An 8,091-nucleotide genomic window follows, 5' to 3' on the forward strand; every position below is an offset into this window, starting at 1 on the left:
GCTGAGGATCGAACCTGGGCCACACGCATGCCAGGTGAGCGTGCTACCGCTTGAGCCACATCCCCAGCCCCAAAAACAAACTTTTAAGAAAAAACAAAATCCCAAGCTTCTACATACATAAAAATACATAATAGTGCCCTCTGCAATTTCACTATCACACTTTCAAAGGTAGTATATGGCAAAGGTAATTCTTTTTTTTTTTTTTTTAGAGAGAGAGAGAGAGAATATATTTTTTTTAATATTTATTTTTAGTTTTTGGCAGACACAACATCTTTGTTTGTATGTGGTGCTGAGGATCGAACCTGGGCCGCACGCATGCCAGGCGAGCGTGCTACCGCTTGAGCCACATCCCCACCCCAAAGATAATTCTTTTATTACTTTCTTATGCCATGTGAAAATAAATTGCACTTGCTTTTTTTCCCCCCACTTGTTTCTTTTATTAATATTGAGGAGTAAATCACACTAAAAAAGTGTTTCTTGCCAGGCACAGTGGCACACACCTATAATCCCAGCAGCTTGGGAGGCTGAGGCAGGAGGATCACGAGTTCAAAGCCAGCCTCAGCAAAAGCGAGACACTAAGCAACTCAGTGAGACCTGTCTCTAAATAAAATACAAAAAAAAAAAAAAAATAGGCCTGAGGATGTGGCTCAGTGGTTGAATGTCCCTGAGTTCAATTCCTAATACCCCTCCCCCCAAAAAGTGTATCTTGATTTATGTTTTTTCATTTTTTGTTTTTTGGTGCTGGGGATTGTACCCGGGTCTTACCTGTACTCCACCCCTAAACTACATCCACAATCCCAATGAAACTTTTTTGCAGCAAATAGAGTAATATAATTTTTCATCCATTTTAAACCATGGGTGAAATTTCCACCAAGTAGAAAGGAAGCACTGGTAGGTAGTGGATACAGTGTGTGTGTGTATGTGTGTGTGTGTGTGTGTGTGATGTGTATCAGTGTCCTTCAGAGCCTTTGGTAAATTTTGCCATTGCATCACCCCTACTTCATAAGGCAAATGTTTTAATTACAATGTCTGAATATTTATAAATATTTCGAGGATATGTATTCGATATTTTTGAGATGCAGTTTATGATGTCAGTGTAAGAGTTTAACTTTTAAAGTCAATTTGAAGGGTTTACTAATCAGAAATTATAAGGCAACAGAAGCAACTGAAAGCCAACAATTAGAGAACAGCTAATTACGTGATACCATATATACACTATCAATAGAATGCTAAGCAGCCATTGCAAGTGAGAATCATAAAAATAATGTCACAACACAAAATGCCACTCTTGCCACGTTCTGTGAAAGTGCAGAATTAGGAACTTCATGTGCTCTGTGATTATTTATTTCATTCAATGCCTAGCATCTGGAAATACTCAATAAAGGGTATGTGCTATTTTTAATACCAAATTATATTTTTTAATTTTTAAAAATTTGATAATGTAAAACTAACAACAATACAAAAATGGAATTGGAAAATGGACAAAGGGTGTTAATGGATAGCTCTCCTGAGTGGAACTGCACGTCAGATGGAAAAATGTTCAGTTTCCCTCATCATAAGAGAAAGGTAAATTATGATCCCTCTGAGGTATCATTTTAAATCAGATTGGCAAAGTCTGAAGAGTCTGACAGCAGTTGCTAGTGTGTAGATAAACAGGGGCTTTCTTACCATGCTTATGAGACTGTAAAGTGTGGCCAGCAGTTTGGCAATATTATCTAAATTTGAATTAGACATGCTGGGTGGGTGCAACTCAGTGGTAGAGTGCTCACCGAGTATGTACAGGGCCCTGGGTTCAAACCCCAGCACTGAAAAAAAGATGGATTAGATGTGCCTAAACTAGACAAGGTGGCACAAGCCTGGGAGTTCCTGGGGAAACACGGGTACCCAAGAGTTGGAGGCCAACCTGGGCAACCTAGTGAGACAAAACAACAAAAGAATTTATAATTCTGATTCTAGGAATTTATCCTATGATTTACTTAAAACATATGCAAAATAACACAAAGAAGCCTATATATTGTAGATTATTGTAATGTTGAATGATTGGAAATGACATAAATGTCCACTAATAGGGGTGTGTTTCAATAGTCTATATGAAGGAGTATTCTGTAGCTTTTAAAAGGGTGGAATTCCCAGCTACTCCAGAGGCTGAGGCAGGAGAATTGCAAATTCCTGGCTAGCCTGGGCAACTCAGTGAGACCCTGTCTTGAAATAAAGATTTAAGCCAGGCATGGTGGTGCATGCCTGTAATCTCAGTGACTCAGGAGGCTGAAGCAGGAGGATTACATGTCTGAGGTTAGCCTCAGTAATTTAGTGAGACCCAAGGGCTGGGGATGTGGCTGAGTGGTTAACTACCTCTGGGTTCAATCCTCAATACCAAAAAAAAAAAAAAGAGGTAGATGGGTGTGGGAGTGTGGGTAAACACAAAAATGAAGACTTCAGTGTGTGCTATTAAGTGATAAAAGCAATGCTCAGCACAGTCTATACTGTGTGTTCCCCTTTGTGTGACTAAGGAAGGTACACACTATCACACACACACTATCTCTAGAAGCATGAAGGCAAGTCCCTACAGAGGCACCAGGTTGAGACACAGTTTGTCAGGAGTAATTGGAAAGGTGCTTTCTTGTATAGTTTCTTCATACCTTTTGAATTATGTAGCTTTTGCACGTTACCAAGTTTAAAAAAATGGGTAAAGTAACATCTGTTTAATTTTAAAAGTTGGCAAAATGTAACCACTGTTCTTTTAAAAATTAATAAAAATCAGCTGGGCATGGTGGTGCACACACCTGTAATCCTAGCCAGTTAGGAGGCTAAGGCGGGAGGATTGCAAGTTTGAGGCCAGCCAGGGCAATTTAGTGAGACACTGCCTCAAAAGAAAAAATACAAAGAGCTGGGGATGTAGCTCAGTGGTAGAGCATCCCTGGGGTTCTTTCCAGTACTGAAAGGAAAGAAGAAGAAGAAAATAATCACAAAAATTTGAGGAGATAAATATGTTTAATCTGAGTTAAACATCACACCATGCACAAGGCCCCTGGGTTTCATCCCCAGCACTGCCAAAAAAAGAAAAAAGAAAAAAAAAAAAGAAAAACCACCAAAAAACATGATGCGGAGGGGGGAAGGGGGGGTGTGCTGGGGTTGTGGCTCAGTGGTAGAGCGCTTGCCTTGTACACTTGAGACACTGGGTTCAATCCTCAGCTCCACATTAAAAAAAAAAGTAAATAAATAATTAAAGTCAAGGTATTTTGTCCATGTTCAACTAAAAAATTAAAAAGAAAAAAAACAACAACATGATGCCATGTGTATGTGTATCACAACATCTCATGGTGCCCTATTAATACATACAGTTTTGTGTGCCAGTTAAAAAAAATAAAATTTAAATTTAAAGAACATTTTAAGCAAAAGTGGAGCCTATGGTCCTTGGGAAGCTAAGGCAGGAGGATCAGTGGAGGAGCCTGGGCAACATAGTGAGACCCCCACCCCATTTAAAAAGCAACTGTGATCCTAAAACAACAGTGATCATCTTTGCACCTTTCTTCCAGTCTTTGCAAGACACATGCACATTTTGACAGTCAGGAGCTGCAGACAATCACATTGTTTGCACACCCTGCCGATTATTTTGCCCTTATGAATCAAGTGCAAAACAATCATTAATGCTGTTCTCCTATCCATCGGCTGTTACAATAGTAAAGGGAAAATGCCATTGCAGACATTTCAAGGCAGAATCTCACAGGAGCAAAGTAAGCACATGGACAAACTGCCCGGAATTCACTCTCATCAGATAAGAGGAAACGCCAGCCTTCTGGTATCCTGCAGTGAACATACCCTTGGGGTGCGTTTCCTATTCTTCTGGCTTCAGTTTCTCTGGTCTCTCTGCCAGTGGCTGGATGTGTCTGGTCAGTGGGCTCCGAGCATGTGTTTTGAGCATTAGTGGAGACTGTCGGATCAGTTGCTTCCTGTTCATGCTGGTTTTTGCGGCAAGGGCACAGTCAGGATGGCTGCAGGGAAACCCTGAACAGTGGGCTGGCTGGTCCCTGCGACCCCAGAGAGTGTGAAGGCGTGGCTTTATTTCAGACTTTACAAGCCAGTTTCCAGCATCGCTTTTGCACGGGCCTCTCTGTAGATCCACCCTGTTTCTGATGTGTAGTACAGACCTAAGGTTATTTAAGGAAGCATTTGCCCAGCAAGGATTCAAAGCCAAACACCAAACCACCCCTGGTTTGAATGCAACTGGGGGGCTTATGGGGGTGGGATTCTAAGCCCCTGCCTGCTCCCCCTCCCCACCCCCACCACAAGAGGCAGCGCTGGTTACATTGACCCATCGAGTGTCATCAGTGATTTATGGCCCTGCAGGGCCCAGCTGTTGGCCGTGGACAAGGCAGCTGCTCAAGGTTAAGCAGGCCCAATGTAAGGGACTTGTCGGGGGATGGCCCCAGTGCAGTTGTCCCCTCTCAGTGTCAAGGCGATGATCATGTGGCCAGTCTAGAAGCCAATGAAAGCTAAGGAGGAATTGTAGGGTACCCCTGCCCCCAATACCCACACTCGCCCCCATCCAGTAAGGCCCAAAGCTCTCCTCACAGCCAAATCCCCCGGATAACTGGACTGACAGGTTATCTAGGAGTCCTGGCCCAGCCTGCAGGATCAGTAGGTTGTCAAAGCTGCTCTCCCCATGTCCTGTGGTGTCACCTGATTGTCACTCAACAAAGGACATGCATGGGAGCAAGAGCTGAGAGAGGAAGGGAACATCCAGCTTTTTAACTGGCCCTTACTGAGCCCCAGGCTCTGTCCAAATGTTTCACTTGCATTTTCTCATCTATCCTTGCAACAAGCTAGTGAGGTAGATTTTACTAATATTCTCTTAAACCTTTTGAAAATGGAGATTCATAGAGGTTAAGAAACTAACCAAGATCCCTGTCTCTGGAGTCAGAGCTTTTAACAAAGTGCCTGCTCTTGGCCAGGCAGTTGGCATGGGCCAGTATTCTCTCTCCCCATCCTTGCTCAGAGGCCAGCAGGACAATCCCGGTTTGGAGTTGAGGATGCAGGTGTGGGGCCTTTCATCAGGTTGCTCAGGCAATGAGTGTGGGAGCTGGGAGTGTCTCTGGTATGCCTGACACCATGCTGTGCTCCTTTTCCTACTCCTTCAGCTTTGCTGCACTCCCCGATGCTGGGGGAAACTTCAGGGGGACCCACTGTGCACTTTGTGCACTTGTTGCCAACAGGGAAGGAAAGCCTGGGGTAGACCCTGTGTCCTGCCTGTGCCCCCTGCTCACTCAACTGCACTTGATCCTTTCCCCTTCCCCGAACATCCTTCTCTCTTGACCTCAGTTAGTCCATATTTTCCTGGGTTTCTCTTATGCTGCTGGCTGCCCCCGTTGGGGCTCCTTGTCTGACTCTCCCTTCTCTCCCTCCACTGTGGAAGGGCCCCAGAACTTGACCCTGAACTTGCGTACCTGTTAGTGTCTTTGTACTGAGCCTTACTCATTCCCACCTGTGACCTGATAACTTCAGGTCACAGGTGGGAATGAGTAAGACACACTTAACTGCTCCCTTGACATTTTTAACACCTTTATTGAGATTTAATTCATATACCATACAATTCATCCACTTAGAGCCTGTAGTTCAATGGGATTACATCTCCAGTTGTTTTAAAAGGACTACATCTAAGGGCCAGGATTGTGGCTCAGTGGTAGAGCGCTTGCCTAGCACATGTAAGGCACTGGGTTCAATACTCAGTACCACATAAAAATAAATAAAATAAAGGTATTGTGTCTATATATAACTAAATATATGGAAAAAAGACTATATCCCTGCTCCTTTATTTATTTATTTATTTTTAATTTTGAGCCTGTGGTAGTGGCACACACACCTGTAATCTTAGTGACTCTGGAGGCTGAATCAGGACAATCACAGTTTGAGACCAGCTCAGTAACTTAGGACATAAGGACTTAGTGACACCCTATCTCAATAAAACATTTTTTAAAAGGGACCTGGGGATGTGGCTCTGTGGTTAAGCAACCCTGGGTTTAATGTTTAATCCCCAGTATGATATATATATATATATATATATATATATATATATAATTTTTTGTTTTTGTTTTTGTCTTGAGACAGGGTTTCTCTAATTGCTGAGGCTGTCCTGGAACTTGTGCTTCTCCTGCCTCAGCCTCCCAGGTAGCTGGGACTACAGGTTTCAGCCTAATGTTTTTAAGGTCTATCCATGTTGTAACATGTGTCAGTTCTTCATTTCTTTTATAGTCAAGTAAAATTCCATTGTATGGGTGGAATTTATGAATGGATAATTTCATTTCTCCATTTATCCATGGGTAGACATTCATGTTTCTATTTTTTAGCTATCATGAACAATGATGTTAAGAAAATTGATGTTGGGCTGGAGATGTGGCTCAAGCGGTAACGTGCTCGCCTGGCATGCGCGCAGCGCTGGGTTCGATCCTCAGCACCACATACAAATAAAATAAAGATGTTGTGTCCACCGAAAACTGAAGAATAAATGTTAAAAAAAAAAAAAAAAAGAAAATTGATGTAGGGCTGGGGATGTGGCTCAAGTGGTAGCGCGCGCGCCTGGCATGCGTGCAGCCCGGGTTCGATCCTCAGCACCACATACAAACAAAGATGTGTCCGCCGAAAACTAAAAAACAAATAAATAAATAAATAATAAAAAAGAAAATTGATGTAAACATTTTTGTGTGAATATGTACTTTCATTTCTCTGGTTATATATACCTAAGAGTGTGTTTTAATCAGCTTTTTTGCCACTATGGCTAAAAGACCAGAACAAATGTAGACGAGGAAGTTTATTTGGGGGCTCACTATTTCAGAGGTCTCAGTCCATAAACAGCTGGCTCCATTCTGCGGGGCTCGAGGTGAGACTGAACATCATGGTGGAAGAGTGTGGCAGAGGGCAGCAGCTCATATGATAACCAGGAAGCAGAGAGAGACTTCACTGCCGAAGACAAAATACATACTCCAAAGCTAGGGCCACCTCCTCCAGCCTCACCCTACCAGGCTTCAGTCACCATGTAGTTAATCCCATCAGGAGATGAAGTCACTGATTGGGTTAAGCCTCTCATAACTTGATCATTTCTCCTCTAAACCCAATCATTATCTCATACATGAGCTCTGGGGGGACACCTCACATCCAAACCATAACAGAGTGGAGTTATTGTAGCACAGGGTAACTCTACGCTTTTTTTTTTTTTTTTTTTTTTTTTGGTACTGGGGACTGAACTCAGGGGCATTCGACCACTGAGCCACATCCCCAGCCCTATTTTGTATTTCATTTAGAGACTGAGTTGCTTAGCGCCTCACTTTTGCTGAGGCTGGCTTTGAACTCTCGATCCTCCTGTCTAAACCTCCTAAACTGCTGGGATTACAGCGTGCACCACTGCACCTGGCTTCTACATTTAACTTTTTGAGGAACTGACAAACTGTTTTCCCTGGTGATGTGTCATTGTGCATCCCTACCATTAATGTATGAGGGCTCCCCATTCCCGCATCTTCTCCAACACTTACTGCCTTTGAATCCATTCATTCTAGTGGATTCCAGTAGTTTCTCACTGTGGTTTTGATCTATGATTGCTTAATGGCTAATGATGCTGAGAATGTTTTCATGTGCTTCTTGTCCAAGCATTCATTTCATCTGTCTATCCCTCTTTCCTTTCTTCCTTTTCTTTCTTTTTTCAGGAAGTTTGAGTTTTTCATTTTTTTTTTAATTTCAAGGTTATTATGGCAGTTCTGGGTCCCCTGTATTTTCATTTAAATATTAAGATCAGCTTGTCAATTTTATTCTAAAAGCCAACTAGCATTTTGATAGAGATCACATTGAATCTATAAATCAATTGGATATATTGTATTCTTAAAATATTAAGATTTCTGTGAACATAAAATTGTCTTTTCATTTATTTATATTTTATTTGGTTTCTTTCAGCAGTGCTTTATAATTTGCAGGTAAGTCTTACATATCTTTAGTTAAATTTATAGCTAAGTATTTTATTCTTTTATTTTTCCTGTACCTGGAATTAGTTTCCTAATTTCATTTTTGGAATGTTCATTGCTAGCATGTAGAAATGCAATTGATCGT

This window comes from Marmota monax, unplaced genomic scaffold (genome assembly GCF_021218885.2).
Source record: "Marmota monax isolate L192 unplaced genomic scaffold, Marmota_monax_Labrador192_F-V1.1 WCK01_AAM20220418_F8-fsc00051, whole genome shotgun sequence".
Taxonomy (NCBI): Eukaryota; Metazoa; Chordata; class Mammalia; order Rodentia; family Sciuridae; genus Marmota; species Marmota monax.